This window comes from Rattus norvegicus, chromosome 9, assembly GCF_036323735.1.
Source record: "Rattus norvegicus strain BN/NHsdMcwi chromosome 9, GRCr8, whole genome shotgun sequence".
Taxonomy (NCBI): Eukaryota; Metazoa; Chordata; class Mammalia; order Rodentia; family Muridae; genus Rattus; species Rattus norvegicus.
In genome coordinates this window covers 21,291,820-21,318,320 of record NC_086027.1, presented here as the reverse complement: position 1 = coordinate 21,318,320, position 26,501 = coordinate 21,291,820, and the positions used below count along the sequence as shown (strand labels likewise).

At 49.0% G+C, this 26,501-nt stretch overlaps 1 protein-coding gene and 1 pseudogene across 19 annotated transcripts in view; both read left to right on the top strand.

Annotated features, from left to right (window-relative positions):
* Trerf1 (transcriptional regulating factor 1) overlaps positions 1–26,501 on the top strand; it is a 224,059-nt gene that overhangs the window by 37,510 nt on the left and 160,048 nt on the right. The window lies entirely within an intron of this gene.
* On the top strand, positions 10,638–10,738 carry LOC120094873 (U6 spliceosomal RNA; annotated as a pseudogene).

Below are 26,501 nucleotides of genomic sequence, written 5' to 3'. Positions count from 1 at the left end.
GGCTTGCTCCCTTGGCTTGCTCAGCCTGCCTTTTACAGCACTGGACCTCCAGCCCAGGAGTGGCTCCGCCCACAGTGAGCTGGCCCCTCCCACATCAGTCATCAATCAAGAAAGTGCCCCACAGGCTAGCCCTCAGGCCAGTCTGGTGGGCCGTTTCCTCAATGGTAGTTCTCCTTCTCAAATGACTTGATGACTTTCCAAAAGAGTTGATGTACAGCCAGCCAGCATAGTCAGCATGGCAGTGCTGGGCCACATATTTCTCCGGAGTGTATTTCTGGTTTGTTGGAAACCTTCCCTCCTCTTTTCATGTGAATCTCATGGTCAGGGCGGTGGGGAACAGGGATGCAGAATTCAGGAACCATGCTGATTGGTATTATAAGACCTACTAAGGTCTGGCTGAGGTGGAGGTTATAATTTGCTTTTTCAAGTGAGCCTAGAGGAATCTTGGCTGTGTCTTGAAATTATTTATGAATTATGAAAGTATGTGTTCTTTAAAAACGATACCGAAATAGAACACAATGTAAACAGACCAATTACTGCGGAAGATGTGGAGAAACTTAAAGAGCTATCCTTCTAAATAGTTCCAGGAGCAGAAGGACATGGAAGGTGCAGGTGGTGTAGCTGCCAATCACGTTGTCCCCGAGCAGAGAGGGGACACTTAGGTTCTTTGTTCCAAGGGTGGTGATAAATGACAGAAGACTGTGCGTGCGCTCCACCACAGGGTGGTTTCTGTTATGCATGCTGGGACACAAAATCCTAAGGTTACAATGAACACGCAGAATCCAGCTGCCCACGGAGGGAGACACACGGTCACGTGGGCTTCTAGATGGGAATGTTGGCATAGGACAGTGTTAGGGTTTCTAGGAATAAGCATTTGCCGTATTACAGGGTCTGAGGAGAAAATAAGATACGGAAATAGTTGATAACAAAATTAAACATCTGTTTCCAATAAAGAACTCTTATGGGAATAATTAGGCGCTTCCTGAACAGGGAAGGTAGATTTTTGTCAGACCAGTAGCCAAAGTTTTGCTTAGTATCTGGGCAGCAAACAGGAGGTGCCCCATTAAAGTCCCGTGAAGAGACTGGGGAAGTAGCCCAGTTGATGGAGTGCTGCCTCCCATGAGGGAAACCCTAGCACTGCGAGTGGTGGCTCAAGCCGAGGAGATCACAGCACTCAGGACATGGAGACAAAATTCAAACCTCTTTGAGCATCCTTGGCTACATAGTAACGTTCAGGCTGACCTGAGCCACTGGAGACCTTGTCTTAAAAATAGAACAAAACAACAACATCAAACCCACAAAAACAAAACAAAGAAACAAAACCCAGTGGTAGTGTAAGCCTTTAATCCCAGCATGCAAAAGGCGGGGGTGGGGGGTGTGCACGGGGGTGGGGGGTGGGGGGTGGGGGGGAAGGGACGGGGATAGGGGCAAGGGGGCAGAGACAGAGGGGCAGAGGCAGGGGCATGAGAATTTCTTAGTTTGAGGCCAGCCTGGTTTACAGAGTTCCAGGACAGCTAGGGCTACACAGAGAAATCTTGTCTCAGAAAAAAAGTGATCTATCATTTTAGAAATGCCTTCCTACATTTGACACTGGATATAAGTCAGAATAAAAGTTCAGTAGATTTTTTTTTAATTGTGAAAATGAGCCGTGCGTGGCGGGGAACCTACCTCAAATGAAATCAGAAGATGATAGTCTGAGAAAAAAATTACAATTTGTCTAGAAGGGGCTTTTTATTTTTAAGCAAACAGAGATCTCCATGAAAAGTGTCAGCGATCTTACTGAAAGTTCTATGAAGGACATGAGGCTACCTCTTCAGGGGAGACAGTGTAAAAGTCTCTTCGGGATCCAGAGATGGGCAGGTGGCATGTGAGACTTCCGTCTGAGATACCCAGCGGGAGGCTGCTGGGTCATAACCTATCAGATCAGAAAAGATGAGACACTTGATAGCACACCGATTTGATAAAACGTCCTTGTAGACATTGCTGGCGAGAGCCAGTGTGTATCACTGTGTGGGAAGGTAACTAACCATGCTCTTTATCCAGATTGTAAACGCCCACATCCCAGTACCTAACCGTTCCAGTCTTAGGTGCTTGCCCCAGAGGACAATTCTCCCGCCTGTGCAGTGTTGGGGGGATGTTACTATAATCGTGTAAAGTGAAGCACAACGATATAAATACCCACCCCTAAGAGAAGGGCTAATAAAAGCCTGGACCGTTCGTTAGAGGGTCAGTAAATCAACCTAGATGATTGTGCGCGTAGTGAAGTAAAAAGAGTGACGAGCGTTGCACACATGCAAATATTTGGTGGCTTTTGTTTGTTTTGTTTTGGATACTTGTGGGAACGGAAATCACAGTGTGTACATTTAGTTAATTAAGATTGTGTGTGTGCGTGTGTGTATGTGTGTGTGTGTGTGTGTGTGTGTGTAAACGTGTGTGTTCCCATGCATGTGAAGGTGTGTGTGAAGGCAGAGGCCAAAGCCTGACATTGGGTGTTCCCTGCATTGCTCTCCACCTTCTATACCCATGCAGGGTCTCTCATTTGAACCAGGAACTCGTTGATCTGCCGTGTATAGCTTCTTGGCTTGCTCAGAGGAATCCCTTGATTCTGATTTTGAGTTGTTCCGCCTCCCTGAGCTCTGGGATTACAAAAAGGCTGCCATGCCATAAGGCATGTAGGCATTTACGTGGTGTTGGTGATCTTGAACTCGGATCCTCATGCTAGCATAGCAAGGAGCCAATCCCCAGACCTAAACCATATCTCTCGAGGTGATCCTGTGGTAACGCATGTCTGTAAGCCCAGCACTTGGGGGACACAAAAGGATCGAGAGTTAAAACTCACTTTTGGCTACATAGCCAGTGTGGCCAGTTTGAGACCAGTCTGGGCTATGTGGTATCCTGACTCAGATGACTGAAATCAATCTGTTGAATTTGTCAGGGCATTGAATTAAGAAGGAATATATTGGATTGCTATCTGCCCAAGACTAGCTCTTGGCTGATTGTGAGGAAGGAAACAGGTTATGGAATGAATAGGTATGTGTGTGTGTGTGTCTGTGTGGTGTGTGTGTGTGTGTGTATGTGTGTGTGTGTGTGTGTGTGTATGTATATATAGCCTATATGTATGTATGCATGCATGTATATATGTAGCCTGTCTGTTGACAGTTGTGCTTTACAACGTCTGCAGGAGTCTTCTGGTCCAGCCCTGCCCTTTAGCTGGTAAGGAAATCCCAGGCTGAGATTTCCCACAAATTGGGGCCAGGTTCCAGTTCTAAGTGTGCGTGGGGATGCCCGTGGGTTGAGAGGCCTGCTTGCCCTTGATGTTGATCTGCCTTAGGGTCTGTAGATCTGAGAGGCCTCCCTACCCAGACCCAGCCTGTGACATCTTGGGTGTGGACAGCCTCACAATTACTTCCTGTAGCTCAGCCCTACCCTCAGCCCCAACAGCCCCGTGTGAGGAAACGGAGACTGCGATTCTTTCCGGCTGGGGTCCTGTCCGAGATGCTGCTGCCCCGGCGCGGACAAAGCCGAGCCTTCTGCTTTGTTGTGTGTCCCGTTTCCTTCTCTGAGTTTTGGTTCTACTAAGAGGCCCTGTGCAGCTTCCTGTTCTGCTAGATGCTGGGTATCCAGGTCCTGACCTGGGAGCCAGGCCCCCTGCCGGCCCTCTGTCCGGAACATAGGGGTATGGTAGGAGGGCCTTTGTTTGAATGCTAGTCCATCCACTTGCTGGCCCTATGGCTCTTGGGTAATTATTTACCTCAGCTGAACCTCGGGTTCTTTGTGCGTGGAGCAGGAACAATAGGCTGCCCTTTGGAGAGTGGTTTGCACAGCTTACATGCTGATAACCAGTGGGTTTGGAGCCCGCTCCACTAGGCTGTGATGCCGTTTTGACAGACGACGCCTTTACCTCTGAGTCCCCTGTGCTAGTTTGGGACGCTTACTGGGACCATTCATAACTTCGTCCTAGATTGTCACCTCTCCTAACACCATTGTGAAGCAAACTCCCTATCTAGAGTTCGTTGGTGGCACCTTTCCACACCACGGCTCAGATCCTCTGTTTAAGCTTAGACCTAGGTCAGAAGATTACACATGTAATTTCATGTACAAACATGGCCTTAAAAATCATCTGTGAGGTAAAGAAATGGGTGAAAGGATGACCTGACAGATTCAGGAAGTGTTTATTAAGTGACTGCTAGCCACATTGCCCACAGTGATAGATCCTGCCATTCCTCAGAAGGCCAGGGAGTCTTGTGGGGGAGGATTCAGGTGCCTGGTCATGTGGTTATTTTAAAACCCTCGTGAAGAAGCCTTGATGTCTACTTCAGAAAGGTGGGAGTTGGGAGACTTCCCAGAGGAGATGACATTTGAGGATCTTTTCTCGATCGCTATTCTATGCAAATTTTAAATCACCTAACAAGTTCTTAAAAAACAGGGGAAAAAAAATCAACCAACCGTCTGCGACAAGGCTTAAATAACACCCACCCCCAGACTCTTGGTGAAGATCAAGTTTAAAAGTCGTAGAACTGGGTGTGACGTTGAACATCTGTCACCCAAGCACATGGATGGCAGGACAGGGGGACAGTTCTAGGCCAGCCTGGGCTACATATTTCGCTCTCCCACTCCTGAGCGAGAAGTAAGGCTGAGGGAGTTGCTTGGCTGGTGGAGTGTTTGCTAGCATGCATAAAGCTTTGGGTTTTATCCCAGTTCTGCATAAACCAGCATGACAGACTGGGCCTGCGGTCCCAGGACCTGGCAGGTGCAGGCAGGATCAGAAGTTCAAGGCTATCATCGGTTGCGTGTGGAGTTTAGACTCTGTCCCAGAACCAAGCAACAAAGTAAAGTTAAATTAAAAAAAAAATAAATTGAAGTCTTGAGAAATTACTAAACAAGACTTATCTAGGGGAGATACGTTCAAGTCAACACAGACTAGTGTTAGTAGAAAGAAAGTATAAAAATTGGGAGACCTAGTGTTTGGGACAGAGCCTGACATGTGACTGACATTCTCCTAAAGTTTGCCGAATGGATGAAGTTTGTCTTATAGATGCAAAAAAAATATACTGAAAAAAGCCATGATATATGCAGTATTAAGCATAAAAATAAAATAGGTGTGTCAGAGAGTCTCCTCCTATCTACGAGGGAGGGGGTCTGTGCAAGCCAGCAGGTTGCAAACCTTCCTCAGAGGCTGCTTCTAGGAAACAGGAAGTAGGCCCAGAGCTTGTTATCTCAACTCTTGTTTCGCAGAGCCTAACAGAGGCTTCCTCATGACAATATAGGAACAGAACAGCAAGAGAAAACAGTGCCAGGGATGGGCTGGCATAGGGACGGAAGAGACAAAAATACGACTGTTTACAAATGACATGATTTCTATTCCAAGAATCCGACAAGCCACCCTGGGGCTGCGTGTGCAGAAGCTAAAGGATCTCAAGTTGGTGCTTCGATCTCATAGCTGGACAGTGTCACTCCATCGAGAGCCATTGTGAAACCTGGAAAGCTAGTAAAGAGGACCAGGGACACTTGGTGTGAGCAAGCCCAGAGGGCCCTCTGAGAGCAGCAGGGTCCTTGAAGCTGACTGCACTGCTGAGGGGAGGCGTTAGAGCTGTACTGTATCAGGACAGACCAGACCAGTAGGAACTACACTACTAACACAGGAAAGGGAAGGGGGGACATGGGTAGATGACAGAATTGAAGACCAACAATAAGGAAGGAGGTGACCTTAGAACAAATGGCTCTTGGGGCAATGCTGTTGACGGTTCAGACAAAATGGTGCCTTACAGGCTGGAGAGATGGCTCAGTGGTTAAGAGCACTGATTGCTCTTCCAGAGGTTTTGAGTTCAAATCTCAGCAACCACATGGTGGCTCACAACCATCTGTAATATACATTAGATAAATAAAAACAAAAATGGTGCCTTACATCATAGATCCTAAGTCCTAGATGCATAGAGAAGCTCGTTCTTAAAACTCTTAAAACTCAGAGTGTTTACCTGTGTTTTGCTATAAAAATCCTTAATACCAGGCGTGGTGGTGCATGCCCTTGATGCCAGCACCTGAGAGGCAGAGGCAGGTGGATCCGAATTTGAGGCTAGGGCTACAGAGCAAGTTCCAGACCAGGCTTATATAGGACGACCATATTGAAAATAAGTAAGTAGATAAGCAGTGCTAAGTATAAAGGAAAAAGTTTTCTTTAAAATGATAACCTCAAAACTAGCTGCAGGCGTGCCCGCAGTCAGAACACGCAGGAGGCAGAGGCAGGAGGATCAGGAGTTCAAGGCCATCATCCGCCACGTTTTGAGTTTAGGCTAGCCTGAGCTACATGAGACCATGTTTCAGAAATAAATAAATGATAAAATAAAAATAAGTAGAATGGTGGGAAGGTGGAAGGGACTGGGTGGGGAAAGGGCTGTGGTAACCCACGGGAAAGGCACAGTGTGAGAATCACGCGCAGGCTGGAACAGACGGAGAAGACAGGCACAGAGTCTATGTTGTTGACACAGTCAGCCGGGATAGGTGAGGATAATGGCGTGTGAAATCCGGATAATAAACAGATGTGTAGAAGAAATGTAAGCTAAAATCACTAACTACAAAAGACAAAAATTTAACAAACTCATTAGTGTATCATTGGGCTTGTAAAGTTAGCTGTAATTGGGTAAATTTATTACGATCATCATCACCATCACCATCATCACCACCACCATCATCATCACCACCACCACCATCATCATCACATTGGACAGGGTCTTCACATGTAGCCTTGGCTGTCCTGGAACTTCTTATCTAGGCCACGGTGGTCTTGAACTCATGGAGATCCGCATGCTTAGGCTCTGGGATTCGGGAAATAAAGGTGTGGGCGCCCACACCCCTTAGGTCTGTTTCAGGAAATAAAATTGGGTACCTCCTCAGTGGCTGAGGAGTGAGCTGGCTTTCAGGAGAGTGTCACAGCCTTGGACACAAGAATCCAGGCAGCGTTTGTCCCCTTGACGGTATTTTTGTTTTTGGGGAGTCAGTCCCCAAGGGGCAATCCTAAAGAGGGGGAAAGTTACTTGTCCTCAAATGCAGAAAGAGACACATAAGTTGTCTGCGTTTGTGAAATTAGGTGGCATTAAGAATGGCAGACCCACCCCCTGGCACAGGGAGGACTTATTCTAGACCGGTTTGTCATGTCCCATCCTTTTTCTAGGCAGACTCATTGATGATAATCTGGAAAAGTCAATGAATCAGGGTTCATTGACTTATAGACTTCTTTGAGTCTGGTTAATCTATCTGCAAAATGTTTGTTTTTTCCCCCAATTTCTTTACAATGAGGTTTGAATTTAAGAATCATTTTATTGGGGTTGGGGATTTAGCTCAGTAGTAGGGCGCTTGCCTAGCAAGCACAAGGCCCTGGGTTCAGTCCCCAGCTCCGAAAAAAAGAAAAAAGAAAAAACAAGAGTTATTTAATTAGTGCCCTTTTCAGTGAAATTGTGACTGTTACATATTGCAGTTTAGCTTATAATTTTATTAAAACTTTTAAAATTATATTTATGTATTGTTTTGTGGGTCTATAGCATGAGAACAGGGCGCAGCATTGTGTAACAGTCAGAGGACACTACCTGTCATGTGGGTCTCGGGGACGGAATTCAGGTGGTCAGGCTTGGCGGCAAGCACCTTTACCTACTGAGCCATCTCGCTGGCCCACGTTGAGGTTTTTAGCGGAAAGGTGGGGGGGAAAATCCTGACCATGAAAGGAAACATTGGCGCTGGCATCCTCACAGAGCTGGGTTTGAGTCACCGTGTTGCCCTGTGGTTTTGGGCAAATCACATATCTCTTCTCTATCCCTTTGCCTCCACCCCAAAGGGGTGACGGTGATACCCGCAAATGAGTTCAGAGGGGCTGTGGGCTTTTGTTAAGGCAGTTCTGCAGGGAACAGCAAGCCCTCGCTTTCTCATTTTGTCCTCGTGTCTGCAAGCATCTGGTGTTCCGAGCAGGGCCACCTCTGTGTGGCAACAGAGATGGGGAGGTGGATATACCCCTAAAGAAGGCAGCCAGCAGAATCACTACAGATGCCCTTGAGAGGACTCCAGCCCGTGAAGGTTGAGCAAAGTCTGTGCCCATCCATTTCAGACAGGACCAGGAGGAAAAGACGGGGGCTCTGAGCTGGTGCTGTCTCTCAGTGCTGGAACCCTACCCTGGCCTATGGGCTGTCTTGGGTTCATTTCCCAACCAAGGGGAAGAAATACACTGACAGGCAAGGTTCAGATTACCATGTGTTACTGTAGCTCTTCCTTATAACTCTTCCAAGGCTGGGCCGATTATTCTTGTTTTCTCAGATGAAGAAGTGGGCGAGGGGTTTAGAGGGTCCCACAGGAAGGGATTCAAGCCCTGGATTCCTGGAAGATACACAGCCATGAGCCACCGTGTTCCTGGCCTTGTCGTCTTAGCTATTTTTCTATTGCAATAACTAAACTTCATGACCAAGGCACCTTATAAAAGGGAGCATTTAATTTAGGGGCTCATGGTTCTGAGGGTTGCAGTCCATGACTGTCATGAAGTGAACCATGACAGTGGGTAGGCAGGCACAGTGCTAAAGCAGTAGCTGAGGTGTGTGTGTGTGTGTGTGTGTGTGTGTGTGTGTGTGTGTGTGTGTGTGTGAGAGAGAGAGAGAGAGAGAGAGAGAGAGAGAGAGAGAGAATCTAACTGAGAATGGTGTGGGCTTCTCAAAGAGGGACACACCTGTTCCCAAGACCACATCTCCAAATCCTTCCCAAAGAGTGCCACTAAGTTTGGATCAAGCATTCAGATACATGAGCCAATGGCGGCCTTTCTCATCCAAACCTCCACAGGGACACTGCTTGGGTTGTCCTTGATTACTGCCTTTTCCAAGACAGTCACTATATGTGGTCCCCAGAGCCTCACTGTCCCTTCTCTGATATAGTGGTGCTGATGGCGCTCAGAAGGGTCTCTAGGAAGACGCTCAAAGTTGCAAGCACAGCTGTAAGAGCGGAGGTAAACATAGGTCTGCAACTGAGGCCTCGTCTGCCTCAAGGGATGGGTGTGTTTCTGTTGGTTGGGAACGGCTGTCAATTCCTTCAATGTTCCTGTGTCGTCAGGGCCGAGCTTTTTAATTTGAGACAGAGTCTTATGTAACCTAGGCTGGCCTTGAACCCACTATATAGCCGAGGATGAGACGTTTTGTGTGTTTGTGGTGTGTGTGTGTTTGTGGTGTGTGTGTGTGTGTGTGTGTGTGTGTGTGTGTGTGCTCACGTGTGTGAGCAGTGCCCTTAAAGAGCCTGTCAGATTCCTGGGAGCTGGACGTACGCAGTTGTGAGTCATCTGCTGTGACCAGCATGTCACTGACTGATACAAAAGTACTAATTGGCAATATCCCAGGCCACAGAAGTGTCAGCCCTAAGGTGGTTAATGCCTTGGGTTTGGGATGCTTAGCTGGGACAGGGAGGTGGCGTCAGGGTGAGGAGCAGGGAGAGAAGGTAGGATCAGCGTGGTGGAAGGAAGTGGCTTGCACAGGGAGGAGTGAGGTTGGGTGGGGCTCTTGCCTGAACAGAGACACTGCGCTCCAGGGGTTCCCAGACTGGGGTGCTGTCTCTCGATGCGTGCCTCTGAAAACTGCGTTTCTGAATATGGCTGAACTGGGTGAAGGGCGTAAGGGGGGGTGGGTGAGGAGGGAATGAAAACCCAGGAAGGATGACAGCAGCTACCTGGGAAGGAGAGAAGCTGAAGGTGGCATGTGCAGAATGCAATGGCTGAACTCCAGAGATAATCTGGGAGTTTCCTGGTGTGTGTGTTTGGGGTGGGGTCAGTGGAGAGTGTAGGGGGACCTCCCCAGTTTTTGGTTAGGTGACTAGATGTTCAATGGTATCACCAACAGAGACCAGGAAATGAGGTGTATGAGGCTGCTGAAGTGAACTTACTTTGGATGTGTGGAGTTTGAGCAGCCTGCGTTGTAGTTGGGAGAGAATGGTCAGATGGATGTTACTGCTGAAGTCAACCACTGTCTGAAAAGAGATGTTCCATTTAGGGCTTTAAGCCCTAAGTGTGGATGCACCCGCAAGAAGGATATGGATGGGCAAAGACTGTTACAGGAGTGGGCCATGCAGATTTGAAGGATGCTCCAATTATAAAATACATATAAAACCACCCCCTTCTGCTGCCCAAGAGCTGGCCAGCAGCAGCCCGTCGGGTGGAGTCCCAGCTCCTCAGCTCACCTGGACATCTGTTAGGAACTTACTTGCCTTCTCTTAACTTCCTGAGGCTACCCTAGAAGACTGCCTCAGGCTGGCTGAGTGTTTCCCAGTTCTGGATGTTTGAGATCAAGGCCTGGGTGGGGAAAGTGGGGGTGTATGAGTGGCGGTGGGGGTGTATTTATGTTTCTACAAGCCAAAGTGTACTAAGGACTGCAGGAGCTGAAAGTGAGATGTGGAACTGCAACCTCCCTAACCTGGCGTGTGTGTGTGTGTGTGTGTGTGTGTGTGTGTGTGATGAGTGTGTGTAGTATGTTTGTGGGTGGTGTGTGTATGTGTGTGTGGTATGTGTCTATGTATGTGTGTTTGGGTGTATCTGTGATGAGTGTTTGTGTGCACGTGTGTGTTCGTGTGTGTGTGTGTGTTTGTGTGTGCGCGAGCTCGTGCACGCACACTATAGCACAGCAGCTGTGTCTCACTTCAGTGACTCCTATGCTAAAATTGTCATGATATAGGGACATGGCCCCTGTGCAAGGAAGACCTATAAATTTATGGAGTGGTCCGTATGCTTGGTACCCTGTCTCAGCATAAAGTGCGGAATGATTGGCAGAGACATCTGATGCCAACCTCTGACCTTTAGAAACACATGCATCTTTAGGAGCTCATGGTTCTGAGGGTCTCAGTCCATGACTGTCACAGAGTGATGGCAGGCAGGCGGGCGTGGTGCTGAAGCAGTGGCTGAGCGCTTACATCTGATTCTCAGGCACAAGGCAGAGAGGGGGCTGGGGTAAATCTCACTGGAAATGGTGAGGCTTTTGAAAGCTAAAGCCCACTCCTCAGTGACACAGCTCCTCTATAGAGGAGGGTTCCAGCACTGGGCACCAGCACCGGCTCAAAGTGTGCACATGCAGGTCTGCACATATTTGAAGCATTCACGTATACAGGCTTGCACACCACATCCCTGTGCACGAGGAACAATATTAAAATCAAATGAGCTCAAGACAGGCTACACACGAATTCCATTTGCTGAAACCCTGTCTGTAAATAAGTTCACACCATGGACTCCACTCTGTGTGGCCATGAGCTCAGGGGTCGGACCCAGGCATTTCTGTTTCTGGTCTTCTGCCCTCCCCCAGATGGCAGTGGTCTCCTTTTAGGAACATGGTCATAATGTACCCCAATCAAAGTTCACTGTCTGCACCTCATGAGCAGCCCCTTTCTGAGAGGACCTCAATACTGTCCTTGCTGCCCATGTCCTCACTGGGCCCTGGACTCCTTCAGACCCGAGTCCACCTGCCCCCCGATTCCTTGTGCTGAGTGGCAGAGACACCCCCAGCCTCAGGGTAACGTAGGAGTCGGTGTGAATGCTAGCCCTTAACTAGCCGTGTGATCTTGTGTGATTGCCCTCTGCCTCGGTTTCCCTTTCTGTGAGACAGGGCCGTTAAGTGAGAACTTCCTGGGTCAGATGAGGAAGTGTCCCGATGGGAGCTGAGGGACTCACATCTCCAGGAGGTCAGGATCTGTGTAACTGTTTGATCTCCTTGGTGTTCGCTGCGGTGTCTGACAGGGGGCTACAGACCCATAAAGACTTGCTGAGCTTATGTGCACAGAGAGACTCAGCCTCAGGAGAACTGAGGACACTCGTGCGTCTGTGAACTCGAGCCTTCCTTAGAAGCCCCACCCTCCTCTGCCTGAGTCCCCTGGAGTTGGAGAACTGCAGTTTGGGGTTTGGCTGGATGCAGATGAATGTGGCGGTACACAGGGGTCTCAGTTTGACTCAGATGTAGAGCTCTGTGCTCGCTTCTCTTTCATGTGGGTGGAACAAATTTCGGCTTATTACATAGTGGTATCTACGGTGGTCTCTACAGATGAGTCACCATTTACTGTAAAGCTTTCGGATGCCCGGCAGACACGCCCATTGGTGGGGTGAAGGCCTTCTGCAAGGCCCACAGCCCAGCCTCAGGCATTTAGCAAGAGACAGGGCGAGCATTGTGGTTCCATTAACATGCAGGTCACAGGTGGAGGTCTGCTGCCTTCTGCTGCCATATTGTTTGTGGGAATTTGAATTAAATTGGTCGGTAGATGCATGCTAACATCAGACAACAGTGTACATTAGTCTTGCAAAGCAAGAGGTTTATTCTCGTGCTCCATTTTGTTTTTTGCGTGAACTATTAATAATAATAAAAAAAAATCCATGTTGGGCCAGGGAGATGGATCAGTTGGTGAGTGCTTGCTGTACAAGAATGGGGACCTGAGTGAAGTCCCCAGAGCCCATGTGAAGAGCAGGGCACCGTGGCAGGTGCTCAGTGCTGGGAGCAGGAGAGCCGGGATCCTTGCCGCCCACTCACTGGCCACCCAGATAGTCCAATGGAAGAACCTCTGGTCCCAGTGAGAGACCCTGCCTCATACCACAAGGTCTCAAAGCGAGAGACACAGCTTAATGGCTAAAAGCGTTTGTGTGACGATCTGCATGGTGGAGGGAACCAACTGAGTCGCCCCCCCCCCAAACCTGTCCTTTGTCCTCAGCACACAGGCTGTGTTGTGTGGCTTTTCAATTTATTTTTGCTACATTTCCATGTATTTGCATATGTGTGTGTGTGTGGCTGTGTGGCTGTGTGATTGTGTGTGTGACTGTGTGAGATGTGAATGTGAGACTGTGATTGTATATGTGCGATTGTGTGACTTGATTGTGCGTTTGTGACTGCATGATGCATCTGTGTGAGTGTGTGACTTTGAGTGTGTGTTGTGACTTTGAGTGTGTGTAATTGTTTAATTGTGTGTGTATGTGTGTGTACACGCTGGTCTGAGAGTGGAGGCTGGAGCACAACCTTGGAGTCATTCCTCAGGAACACTTTACCTCGGTCTGTCTTTCTTCCTTCCTTCCTTCCTTCCTTTCTTCCTTTCTTTCTTTCTTTCTTCTTTCTTTCTTCTTTCTTTCTTTCTTCTCCTCCTCCTCTTCTTCCTCCTCCCCCCTTTCTTTCTTTCTTTTAAACATTAGGTTCTCTTATTGGCCTGGAACTTGCCAAGTAGGCTAGGCTGGACCCCAGTGTGTGTCAGGCATCCACTTGTCTTAGTGCTCTAAAAGCTGGGATTATGAGTTCACCTCACCATGCCTAACTTTCTCTCCCCTGCTCTTATCTTCCCCTCCCTCCCTTCCCCTTTTCTCCCTTTCCCTCACCCCTTCTTTTCTTCCCCTTTCCTCTGCCTTCCTCCCATCTTCCTTCCCCCTTCTCCTTCCTCCTCCCTTTCTCTCCCCTATTCCCCTTCTATCCCCCTCCCTCCTCTTCCCTTCTCTTTCCCTCCCCTCCCCTCTTCTCTTTCTTCTTCCTTCCCCTCCTCTGCCTTTCTCCCATCTTCCCTCTCCTCCCCGTCCCTCCCATTCTCTCACCTCTCCTCCCCTTCTTTCCTTACTTAATTCCTTCCATCCCTTGCAAAGCAAGCACCTTGTGCAAAGCCATCTCTCCAACTGTATATCAGACAGTTTTGAATGTGCCTCTCAAACCCAGTTTCCTTGTGTGTAAACTGGGGACGACGACAGCTTCCTCAGTAGGACTATTTTAAGGTTTTTCAAGATGAGACGTTTTAAGGTCCTTGGCGTGTAGTAGGTCTCGTAAGTAGCCGCTGTGTTTTCAGGAAGTGCTATGGATTTGGGGCTTGGAGACCAAACATGGCAGAAGTTGTGGCTCTCTGGTAGTCTTCTCCCTGGTTTGTGGTGGTAATTTATTCAAAAGCTGGGGCTAGCTACTGTACTCTTTGGCCTGGTTTGTGCTTCTCTGTCTGTGCCCATGAATGCACCCCTACCTCCTGACCTGTGCCCGCCTCCTTTGGTGCCTTTCTGAGAACTGCTTTGCTCTGGCTGTGCTTTTTCTGGTGTTTTTCATGGACCACAGTGAGTCCGCAAAGCATGGTTCCCACTCCTCTACTCTGGGCACCCGGCTGGCTCTCACCTGGGACCTGGGTCTCCTGAGATCATTGTGTATGAGTCTTTAGATTGAGAGGCCATTGCCTTCTGAAATTGGGCACTCTGAGACATAGACAGTATTTATGGGGATGGTATGATGGACAGTCTGAAATCTACACTTCGGAGATATTCAGAACCGAAGTTCCCACATCCGGACGTAACATCCTAAAGGCTCAGGAGACCAGAGGACACCCTTTGTTTCTGCCTCCTTACTGTCGGGTCTTCGAAATCTGTCTTTCCCCCATCCCGGCTGTCACAGTTTTGTGAGAACGCAGCCTCCTCTCCTTGACTTCCCACGTGTCACAGTGCCCTACCTTCCTTAGGGTATGGTCCCCACTGCAGGTCCCAGTGAGCCTCTGTCACAGCCGAGCCCACAAGCACCCCACAGTAAGCCAGTGTGGCGTACACTGTGTTACATGAAGCCCCTGTGATGAAGCGGGGTGCAAGCCCTCTGCATCCTACAGGAGAGGGGCCACCCTCGTCTGCTATCCAATGGCTAAACGCTTTCTTCTGTGCACGTGCCAGGTGTGAATCCACCATATGAGTTGTACAAGCTGAGCTGAGCACAGCCCTTCTGCCTGGTTCTTCCTAGTGGAGGGATGGGGCAGTGGTCAGGGCGTGGCTGGCTGGGTGACTGATATAGTCTGTCCCTGGGACCAGGAATATTTTGGGCCACCCGAAAGATGCTGGTCCCGTGACCTCTGTTAAAGGGAGCTGTTTTCAGTGTAGGGGAGAGTGGGGAGGAGTGTGCCCACGGTGGCTGGCTCTGCCAAGTCATCACGGTTCTAAGTCAGTACTAACTTCAGAGGCGATCTTCTTGCCACTGCATCCCAAAGACTCCTGGAACTTTAGAATGTTCCAATCCTGTGATCCATTCACTGTGGGGCTCTCGGGCCTCTTTTGAAAGTTTGTTATTTTTTAAAAGGTTTATTTTATGTTTATTATGGGTGCTTTACCTATAGGTACATATGTGCACCATGCATGTGTCTGGTGTTGGAGGATGCCATAGAAGGGTGTTGAGACCCTGGAATTGGTGTTAGGGACAGTGACGAGCTGCCGTGTGGATGCTGGCAATTGAACTCCTGTCCCCTGTTAAAAGCCAATTCTCCTGACTGCTGAGCCTCTCTAGCCTCTTCCGGTGCCCAGAGGGCTGTGTTGAGGGATGGAAAGGCCAACGGCGACTGCTCACTGTCATGTCCGGCTATAAGCACTGGGTGAAAATTTGACATCAGGACAGGGAAATGGCCCCCATCCCCTTGTCCCTCTGTCACTACCGGACAGGCTTGCGTGCCTTAGCACTAGTGTCAGTGACCCTGGAGTTCTTCCTCCATTCCTTTAGGGCAACTTCTGGTGACTTCCTATAACTTCACACCACCATTAGGCCTGGGGCACTACACCAGGGGCACAGCTGAGAGCTTACTGGACCCGGGGTCCAGCTACATGGAAGCTAAGGCAAGAAATCCTCAACTTCAAGGCTTGTTTGGTTACAGAGAGAGCTCCAGGCCAGGTTAGGGTAACTTAGAACTCCACACACACACACACACATAGCTAGGGTAACTTAGAACTCCACACACACCCACACATGCCTAGGGTAACTTAGGACCCGCACACACACCCACATATAGCTGGGGATAACTTAAGACACACACACACACACACACACACACACACACACACACACACACACGGCTAGGGTAACTTAGACACCCCCCCCACACACACCCACACATGGCTAGGGTAACTTAGACCCCCTACACACACACATGGCTAGGGTAACTTAGACCCCCCTCCCACACACACACACACACATGGCTGGGGATATATTTCAGTGACAGAAGTCTTGATTTTTATATTTGAGACCCTGGATTCAATTCCCAGTAGAAGAGACCATCTCAACAGACTTCAGTGTTCCTGTGGTTTATGTGTGCAGTTATGTGACTTGCTTATGCATGTGTATGTGGTGTGGGAGGGGGATGTGTGCATGTGTAGGTGTGTTTGCGTATGCACACATATGTGTGTGCTGCATACGCACATGTACACATATGAGTGGAGGCCGGGGTTAATGTCAGCTGACTTTCTCTGTCACCCTCCACTGGATACACTGAGGCAGGGTCTCTTGCTGAACCCTGAGCTCCCTGCTCTGAGGATCTCCCAGTCTCTGTATCTTCCCTGCTGGGCCATCACACCCACCTGGCTTTTTTATGTTTTATGGATCAAAACTCCAGCCCTAACTTGCTCAGCACACCCTGCCCACTGAACCTGCCCTCAGTCCTGTTTTGAGATTTTTTGAGTCAGTGTCTTACTATATATTCCTAACTGCTCTGGAACTTGTAGACAGTCTCCTCCCCCTGGCACCCGAGTGCTGGCGTGACAGTGGTCTACCACTATGTCTGGCTCCCAGTGTTTTAGTGGAGAATCTTGACGCCATGGCCATTTAGAAGGCTCCTTCCTCGGTATGGGTTGACGCTGGTGTCGTCCGCACTCAGCCTGTGGGATCAGGTCTGAGAGCAAACCCAGCTGCCCTGCTCGGTAGTGAGGAAAGGCCAGGTTCGTCCGCTGCGACGGGCCCTGTTCTTGATCTTCGATTGTCCGGGAATGAATTTCTGAGTGCTTCCTAATGACTAAACTTCAGCTGTCGGTTTAATGAGAAACTCACGAGAGGGACACACTTCCTCTTCATTTGCGTTTTACTTTCAAAAATTCTACACGTTGCGTTTAATTTCTCTTCCTCTGGATTGGGAAAGAAAAAAAAAAAGACAACCTACTATAAAAAACAGAACCACCTGGAAAATAACCGGGCCTTGGAAAACAGCAGTTTGTCTGTGAGGAGCCCTCTTTCCTCAAAGGTGGGGTTTCTGGGAGTCTTAACAGGGCAGCCCGAGTCGCAGGGAGACACTGAGGCTCATGGGATTGGGGCAGGGTTGGAGTTGATTGACGTCCACACTGGGCAGGGGCGGGGCCACCACTCAGACTTCTCTTTCTGGTCCTTTCCAAGGCTCTCTGCTTCCTCCTTCTGCTGCCTCCTCCCCCTTTCTCTTCTTCCTTTTCCTCTTCCTCTTCCTGTTCTGCTCTTTCTCCTTTTCTCTTCCTTCTCTACATTTATTTATTATTTATTTTAAAGAGAAAGGCTCGTTTTATTTTTCTATGTGTATTTTCAGTCTTTCAGAACAGTTACTAAAGACAGTATCATTTCACCATTGCGTGTCTTTGGCATTTTAGCGGAAAATCAATTGACTACAGATGCTGGCTTTATTTCTGGGCTTCCTGTCTTTAGGCGCCGTGTCCATTTTGATGCTGGTACCATGCTGTTTTGATGACTATGGCTTTATAGTATATTTTGAAAAGAAGTGGTTGTGCTGGCTGCTTGGTATTTTTTTGTAATTCCATGTGAATTTTGGATTTATTTTTTCGGTTTCTGTAAAGAATGACGCTGCAACTTTGTGACTGCATGAGCAGTGTGGTTCGTTGGTTTTTGTTGTTGCTGCTGCTGCTGCTGCTGCTGCTGCTGCTGCTGCTGCTGTTTTTCAGGGTGGCCTTACTCTATCACCCAGGCTGCTCTTGAACTCTTAGACTGAGGAACACCTCCCTTTCAGCTCTCTTGAGTGCAGGTACTGTAGGTGTGCCTGCCATGTCTGGCTCAGTACAGTTTTTGTAAAGATTTATCAGTTTTTATGCCCATTAGTGTTTTGCCTTCATGGCTGTCTGTGTGAGGGCGTTAGATCTTCTGGAACTAGAGTTACAAATGGTTGTGGGCCACCATGTGGGTGCTTGGAATCGAACCCAGGTGTCTGGGAGAGCTGCCAGTGCAGCTCAGTTGTACTGAGGAGTACAGAAATTTTAACGGTATTAATTCTTATAACATTTTCATAACGTATTTCTTTGTTTTATGTGGGATGAGGGCATGGGCGCGTGGAGGATGGAGGACTTGGTTCTTGGAAAAGTTGGTTCTCTCTTGCCATGGGGGTCCTGGGTATCAACCTCAGGTTGTCAGGCTTGGCACCTTTTCCCACTGAGACAACTCGCTGGCCCCAGGAGCAGTTGTGATTCGTGAACATGGGCTGTCTCTATTCCTTATTTTCAATTTCTTTTACCCAGCTTTGGTGCTTCCTATATATAAATCTTTCGTACGTGCGGTTAGGTTTATTCCTAGGGTTTTTTTTTTTTTTTAATTAATTTACTTTATTTATATGAGTACACTGGTGCTCTCTTCAGACACACCAAAAGAGGGCATCAGATCCCATTAAAGATGGTTGTGAGCCACCACGTGGTTGCTGGGAATTGAACTCAGGACCTCCGGAAGAGCAGTCAGTGCGCTTAACATGGGCTTGTTTTCCAGCGTCTTTTTTTCGGTTAATTGTCAGCCGTGGAAACATCCTGATTTGCGCATGTGGACTTTGCTGCCGTTTTCGGCCTTCTTTAGGAGGACCCTCCAGGTATCGATGCCGGCATGCCACTGGGCTCCCACAGACAAGTAGGGACAGGCTTCACGCGAACGGTGGTTCATTCCCGCCTAATGGAGACAGGCTCCTGAGCTGGAGGTCGGTTTTGCTCGCTATCTCTTGAGCACAGCTGAATTTTCATTGGACAAGGGAATGCTGTTGGTCTGCAGCTAAAGTTCAGAGGTGGGAAACTTGTCCAGCGCACACCAGGCCACGGGTTTGATTCCGAGCACGGAGTAAGGGAGGCAGGAAGTCGGAACACGTGGTCCAGGAGTGAAAAGGGGCTATTGGCTGAGTGGGAGGAGAGGCTTCCTCATCCCAGGATGTAGCCTGAGTCTGGAGAACTTTGGAGCAGAGGGCTGAGTCCGTCTGCCCGGCAGAAAGGAGCCGTGCTCGAAACTTCCTAAGCATTTGATAATTGCGGCCCCACTGTTGTAATTCTAGAGTCTGGCTGTGAAGTATCCCTGTCCTGCCTTTGGATCCTCTGACAAGAACCATCCTGTGGAACACCTGTCCAGGGATAGCACCCAGGCTGTCACCTTGTCACCACAGTCAAGTGTTGTCCCCAGGCCTAATTAGGTCTCAGGTCTAATTTCTTGTCATCATTCCCCCCACCCAAGATGTCCTCCACGCGTTTCTCTCCCCTCCCCCATTCCGTGTAAATTTAGTTTGCAGCCTCTCCTGCAGTTTGGTTAATCTTAGACTCCAAAAGCACGGAGTTCTTCTATCTCTAAATTGGGGTCTGTGATTCTAGCACAAAAGAGAAAGGCAGTGCCCAGAGCTTTTCAGGTAGCTCTCACTGTCTTTGAGGTGGCCAAAGGGGCTCCAGGACCTCACTCCTGCTTCAGGGGTCCAGAGAAGAACAGGGAGAGCCAAGCTCCTGTGCTGCTGCTGGCTTCTTCCCAGGTCTGGGTCTTTCCAGTGCTCGGGGGACTTAAAATTCTCCTCCTGTCAGCCATGGCTTCTGAGGAAGTCAGTTTATGGGTTTCCTTATGAAACGTAATGAGCAGGTTTCAAATGATATGCTCTTGGCGACACTCTCTTGGGGGTGAGGAAGCTCGGAAGGGCCCAGGTCACTGGGCTATTAAGGGCCGGGACCCAGTGTTCGTCATTTTTGTTACTCTGTCAGCTTTCCTTTGGCCTTCAGTCAAAAGCATTTAGTTTTTTCTGGGGCTGGGAGGCTGGCTCAGGTGGCTAAGTGCGTTGCTGTGCAAGCAGGAGGATGTGAGTTCGAGTCCCAGCACTGGTGTAAAAGCCAGGCCTGGGGATGCATGCTTGTAATGCGAGTGCTAGGAGCTCAGAGACAGAAGGACCCCTGGCGCCAGCTTAGCCTAATCAGCTCAGACCCAGGCCAGTGAGAGGTCCCCATCTTGGAAGTTAGGACGAGGACAGTCATCCAAGGCTACGCACATGCAAACACATGAACACAACCATTAATAAGTAGTAAACTTAGTATTTTCTGTCATTTTCCCTTCTTAGGGCCGTAGCCTGGATAATTTAGTGCAGCATTTGTATCTCACTTTTAGTCACAGTTTGCTCGGATCGTCAGCATTTGGGGCTTTGACGGCTGTGCGTGTGGTGTGTGTGGTGTTTGTGGTGTGGGATGGGTGGATGCGTTTGTACGCTCTCGGGTTCTAAGTATCCATTTAGGGTCAGCGTGAGGGAAGTCGGGATGGTCTAGAGTCCAGCACTGAAACGGAGTAATCAAATCATCTGTCTCCACACCCCAGGGGCTTGGTTTCCTTCTGTCCTGAAAAACCTGCTTTCTCTGACTCTCTGTGGCTCTGCTTTTGGGTTCTTGTGGACTCCTCAGCACACAGCCCTGGGAGCAGCCTGCTGAGAAGGTGGGAGGGGCTATTGGCTGCAGGGGCTGGAACCACACACTGGCCAAACAGCACAGTCAACCCTCAGGTCTCAGGGAGCACTGAGTAGCTTCCTATGCCTCCCGTGAAGTGGGGCTTCTCTGTATTTTCCATTTTCATGGGGTGTTCAGTGCCTCTGCCTGAAGAAGGGCCGCTTCACCTAGGTTTCGGTGAAGTTCAGCTAGCTTGTTTGCCTGTCCTGCCTCAGCCTTGTCCAGAAGACTGGCGGACAGTATTTCTTGTCCCTTCTCTCTGATGAGATCACGCTTAAAACATCAGGAGCTGAGTGTGATGGAGACACGGCTGTAATTATAGCACTTTGCAGGGGAGGCAGGGAGATCAGCTATTCAAGGCCAGCCATGGCTACACAGTAAATTCAAGGCTATCCTGGGCTACAGCAGACTGTCCGAACAAAACAAAACACCCCCCTAAAACTAGATAAACAAATGAAACGAGATGTAGGGAGGAGGCAGAGACGGGAGGATGGCGAGTTTGAGTCCAGCCTGGGCTAAGACGCTGCTCTAAAGAAGAAAAAGTGAAAGACTAGGTATATTAAATTGTTAAGCCTACATCTCCAAGAGGGAAGAATGACAGAAAATAATGCATGCATGTATGAGTGTGTGTGTGTGCTCATGTGTTCGTGCTTATGTGTGGAGGTCAGAGGACCTCGGGTGTCGTTCCTCAGAAGGAAGGGATCAGGACTCAGAGATGGTTAAGCTGGATTGGCTGTGAAATCCCCTTTGTAAGGTGCAGGGTCTGCCTTCCTACGCCTCTCCTTCAGACTGTCAGCCCAGTACTGACAGAAGTCCAGAGCCGAGGGAGAACAGCCCTGAGGTCACACCACCTCATGCAGCCGCAGCTACCAGCCCTCGGGCTGCTGTCCTTCTGTAGTGTGGAGTGACTGCATCACTCCATCAGGTGGCTGGAGTCCTAGATGCCCTTGAGCTATGACAGACTTGGTCATCCCCGTAGTCACCCTGACTTTCTACAACAGTGGTTAAGATCCAGAGAGTCAAAGCTGGCTGTCCTACCCGAGGTCACCCCTCCCCCTTAAAAGTCCTCCCTTTAGCCCAGGGAGGCTGGCCCCGTGTGCCCGGCCTGCCCCGGTTTCCTTCACACAGGTGTGGGCACCCCAGCTGAGGACTTCATGACTTCATCTGCGAGAATGCGGTTGGGTACAGTGTGCCTGGTGGCTGCCTAAATTTAAACGAAGTGGGCTGGGGTGGGTGGGAGTGCGGATCGGCTCGGTGCTTTCATTAAAGCACAATGTGTTGGGGGCAGGCTCGCTTTTTATTTCTGCCTCACTGAATGAGGGTTGAACTGCTGAGAGCTGAGCATTTTGTCTCCCCTCCCCCTTCCCTTTTCTTACTTTTTTTTTAGTGATTAAATATTCATATTTATATATTCTCAAATTGGGACTGGCAGTGTGTTTCACTTTCCACCTGAATCTAAGTGAAAGCTGACGGGAACTTGGTATCCTACATTATTATTGGTCGTGGTTGCAGCTGGCGAGGGGGCTACGAGACATCTGCAGACAGCTGTGCTGACGCCAGAGCTGCATTCCTAGCTCCAGGCCCCAGGGTCGCTGGGCGGCCCTGAACCTCAGTTTCCTTGCTATAAAATGGTGTAAGCGATATCTGTGTTTTAGAATCACTGGGCATGTGGGGGGTCACTTTAGGAAGTCCTTGGCAAGACGTGTACATGTGGAAGGTATCCATGCCTCCTTGGCTAACCTCACTGCTCTGTGCCCTGCTGGCTGTGGTGGAGTGGGATAGGAGACTAGGAGGGCTAACCTGCTGAAGGGGGTTAAGAGGATGGCATGAGGCACGTTGTTGATGTGTGCGTGCCTCACACGTGTGCACGCATATGCATGCACACACACACACAGACACATATACAGGAATTGTGTGGCTTGGAAACAGCCCTGACTTATCTCTTTGGGGACATTGGACGTTGTAGAGATCTGAGTATGTGTACACTGTCCCCCCAGACGGTGTCTTTCCAAGATTTTACCGCATTAAGTTTTCCTAGGTAGTCTTCTCAGCCTTTAAATACCCAGATTAATCCCAGCACTTGGGAGACAGGTAGCTTTCTGAGAGTTCAAGTACAGCCTGGTCTACATAGTGAGTTCCAAGCCAGCCAGAAATACAAACCTGCCCTAAAAAAATAATCTTGCCTTGGGCTGAAGAGATAGATGGCTTCATGGGTAAAGGCGTTTGTCACCAAACCTGCTGACCTGAGTTCAATCCCCGGGACACACAGCGACAGGAGAGAACCAACTCGTGCATGAGGGGCTCTGACCTACACATGCGTGCTGTTAATAAAGAAATGTTAAAAAACAAAAACAAAACCAAACCCTCTGGCCTAGGGCTGTAGCCAGCATGTGCAAAGGTTGTTCCTTAACACTGCAAAACAAAGACAAGACAAACAGACCCAACATTTACTGTTTTGTATAATCATAAAAAGTTATATAAAGGTTGGGGCATGTTTTAAGAGAAGGGGGAGAGACTGCACATATCCGTCTCTGCCCCTCAGGGTCTTGGATTTTTGCCCCAGTGATTTTCCCATGCATGCGAGCTCAGTGGTTAAGAGCATTGGCTCCTTGTGATGGTTTGTATATGCTTGGCCCAGGGAGTGGCACTATTGGAAGGTGTGACCTTGCTGGAGTAGGTGTGTCACTGTGGGTGTGGGCTTTAAGACCCTCCTCCTAGCTGCCTGGAAGCCAGTATTCTGCTAGCAGCCTTCAGATGAAGATGTAGAACTCTCAGCTCCTCCCGCACCATGCCTGCCTGGATGCTGCCATGTTCCCACCTTGATGATAATGGACTGAGCCTCTGGACCTGTAAGCCAGCCCCAATTAAATGTTGTCCTTATAAGAGTTGCCTTGGTCATGGTGTCTGTCCACAGCAGTAAAACCCTGATTGAGACAGTCATCTTCCAGAGGACCTAGGTTTGATTCCCAGCACCCACATGGCAACTCACCAATTCTGGGAAATCTTTAATCCACTTTTGACATCTATGGGCTGCAGATGCACACAAGGTATAGAGACATACACATAGGCAAAACACATATACATCAAATAAAATAAATGGAGGGAGGTTCTCACAGGGTCCTCTGAGCTCAATGGTTTGTGGGTTTCAGAGTTTAATCAGACCCTCCACATGCCTGAATCTTTAAGCCCCTGGAGCTTGGTGCTCTGTAGGGAACTGGCGGTGTGGTGAGCTCTGCACCTCTTCTGCCTTCCCGTCTTGCCTTCCTCTCTGCTTTCTGTCCTCCACCCAGTCCTTCAGATGTGTTCCTTCTCAGGCAGGGGCTGTGGGTATCAGGAGAGATTACGGTGACCCTCTGGAGATCCTAGTTTAAGCCCTGAGGAGAAAGAATGAGGGAAAAATATTTTTTTCACTTTGTTGACAACCAGTTTTCCTTATGTCATACCCACTGACCACCACGAGGTTAAGTAGAGGTACTGTTGTGGCCTCAAACATTGTAGCAAGAAACGCAGACGTTGGCGGTACATGAAGGGCCTCAGGTCTCCTTCCTGCTTGTGAGCCAAACGGTTCACCCACGGACTGGTGGCTCTAGCCCTGACATGCCTTGCTGTGAGTGGCGTTCTTCGTCTTTACCAATATCTCACTCTCCCACCTGGACAGTGAGCTCCCAGGGCAGGAACTAGGAATTAATTAGGGTCAATTGCTTGTGTGCCAGCTGCGTTGGAGGCCACAAAGTAACTCTTGGATGAGTGAGCTCAAGATTTCACATCAAAAAGCACCAAGCAAGCAGCCCAGATTGCTACCATGCCCCTGACAGAGGCCCTTACGCACGCTCAAGTCTAGTGATTCGCCCGAAACTTCTCAGGGTATCATCAGGGAGCTGTATGTCCTACGCGTCTGTCAGTGATGTAATAATGCCTTGTAATCTAACAGTTGCTGGGTGCTTGGCCCCAGATACACTCTGAGTACTTAAAACAGTTATGTGTAGTGTGTGTGTGTGTGTGTCTGTGTCTGTGTCTGTGTCTGTGTGTATGTGTGTGTATGTGTCTGTATGTGTGTTTGTATGTATGTGTGTGTGTGTCTGTGTGTATGTGTGTGTGTGTGTGTGTGTGTCTGTGTCTGTGTGTGTATGTGTCTGTATGTGTGTTTGTATGTATGTGTGTGTGTCTGTGTGTATGTGTGTGTCTGTGTGTGTATGTGTGTCTGTGTCTGTGTCTGTGTGTGTATGTGTGTGTATGTGTGTTTGTATGTATGTGTGTGTGTCTGTGTGTATGTGTGTGTCTGTGTGTGTCTGTGTGTGTGTCTGTGTGTGTATCTGTGTGTGTCTGTGTGTGTGTCTGTGTGTGTGTGTCTGTGTGTGTGTGTGTGTCTGTGTGTGTGTCTGTGTGTCTGTGTGTTTGTATGTATGTTTGTGTGTCTGTGTGTATGTGTGTGTGTCTGTGTGTGTATCTGTGTGTGTATCTGTGTGTGTATCTGTGTCTCTGTGTGTGTGTCTGTGTGTGTGTCTGTGTGTATATGTCTGTGTGTATGTATGTGTGTGTTTGTGTGTGTGTGTGTGTGTGTGAGAGAGAGAGAGAGAGAGAGAGAGAGAGAGAGAGAGAGAGAGAGAAAACTAGTTCCAGGGCATTTGGGTGTGGTATATCTATGTGGACATGGGTGTGGTATATCTATGTGGACATGTGAGACACCGCAGCAGGCATGTCCAGGTCAGAGGACAACCTAAGCCAGTTGGTTCTCTCTTACCATGAGGATTCTGGGGATTAAACTCAGGTTTGGCAGCAGGCTGAGTCCCCAACCTCCTGAATGGTTTACAGCCGTTTCCTTCCTTATCCGTCATCCCATCTGTAAACATGCTTTATTAGCCAAGCCCCCTGTTTTCAGTCAATGAAGAGAATGTGAAACTTAAAGATCTAATTTAGTAACTTGGTTTTAAGGCACATCATCGATGCCTCATTCATTCATTCATTCATTCATTCATATGTTCACTCATCCATTCATTCATTCGTTCATTTGTTCATTCATTCATTCACAGGTTCACTGATTCATTCACATCTTAGTTCACTGATTCCTTCCTTCATTTATTCTGCAGACATTAAAGCCTTACCCCGCGCTGGATGCTGCTCTATCTGCAGCATGCTCTTGCCCTCACAGAGAGTTCCTTCCAGTGAGTGAGACAAGATAACTTAGTGACGAATGCCCTACGCATGGCTGATGTGCTGGGCAGCTGCAGCAGGCAGAGCAGGCAGGGCCTTGAGGACCGAGAGTGGATGAACCCTGTGGTAGTCAGGGTGGAGGGCCGCGCCCATCTTTAGAATCAGAGACTTTCAGGGCCAGCAAGAGTCTTGGGGATGGATGTTTCAGTTGCACACGTGGGTGCAGGAAGGCAAGGAAGGCTCATGGAAGCCTCCTGCTGAAACAGGTTCCTGACGGGTTGGGTTCAGTCTTCCCTTTTCAGGCCTGCACCTTGCACAGCGCCACCCTATCTCCCAGGTTTGTGGAAGGGAATGATGGCAGATGTTGGTGGCACACTCAGCATCTGGAAAGGACACCTGGGTTGCATAGTCAGGAACCGGAGTGCACTGCCAGGCAGATGGCTCTACTCTCTAAAACATACACCTGGGAGGTGGAACTTTCTAGTATCTAGCAAACATATGTATTCTGTGAACTGGGCAATAAATAAATGTCCAGTGTGACCGAGTCAATATATTAGAGTGTGTGTGTGTGTGTGTGTGTGTGTGCGCGCGCGCGCGCGCGCGAGCGCGCCTGTGCGCCTGTGTGTCTGTGGAGGCTAGAGGTTGACGTCTGGTGTCTTCCTCAGTTGTGTCTCCACTTTATATTTTAGAGACAAGTTCTCACTGGACCTGGAGCTGGGACTGCAGGAGTGTGGTGCTCCATCTGGCTTTTGTGGGGCTGCCGGGGACTGAACTCAGGTCCTGTTGCACATGCAGCGAACACTTCAACCCCTGAGCCGTCTCCGCGAAGCCCTGAACTGATATTAATGAGCACCTACTTCTTGTTAATTTGATAAGATCTTAAGAAGCCCCGCCCCGCAAGACAAGAGAGCTGGGGCCCAGTGCTGTC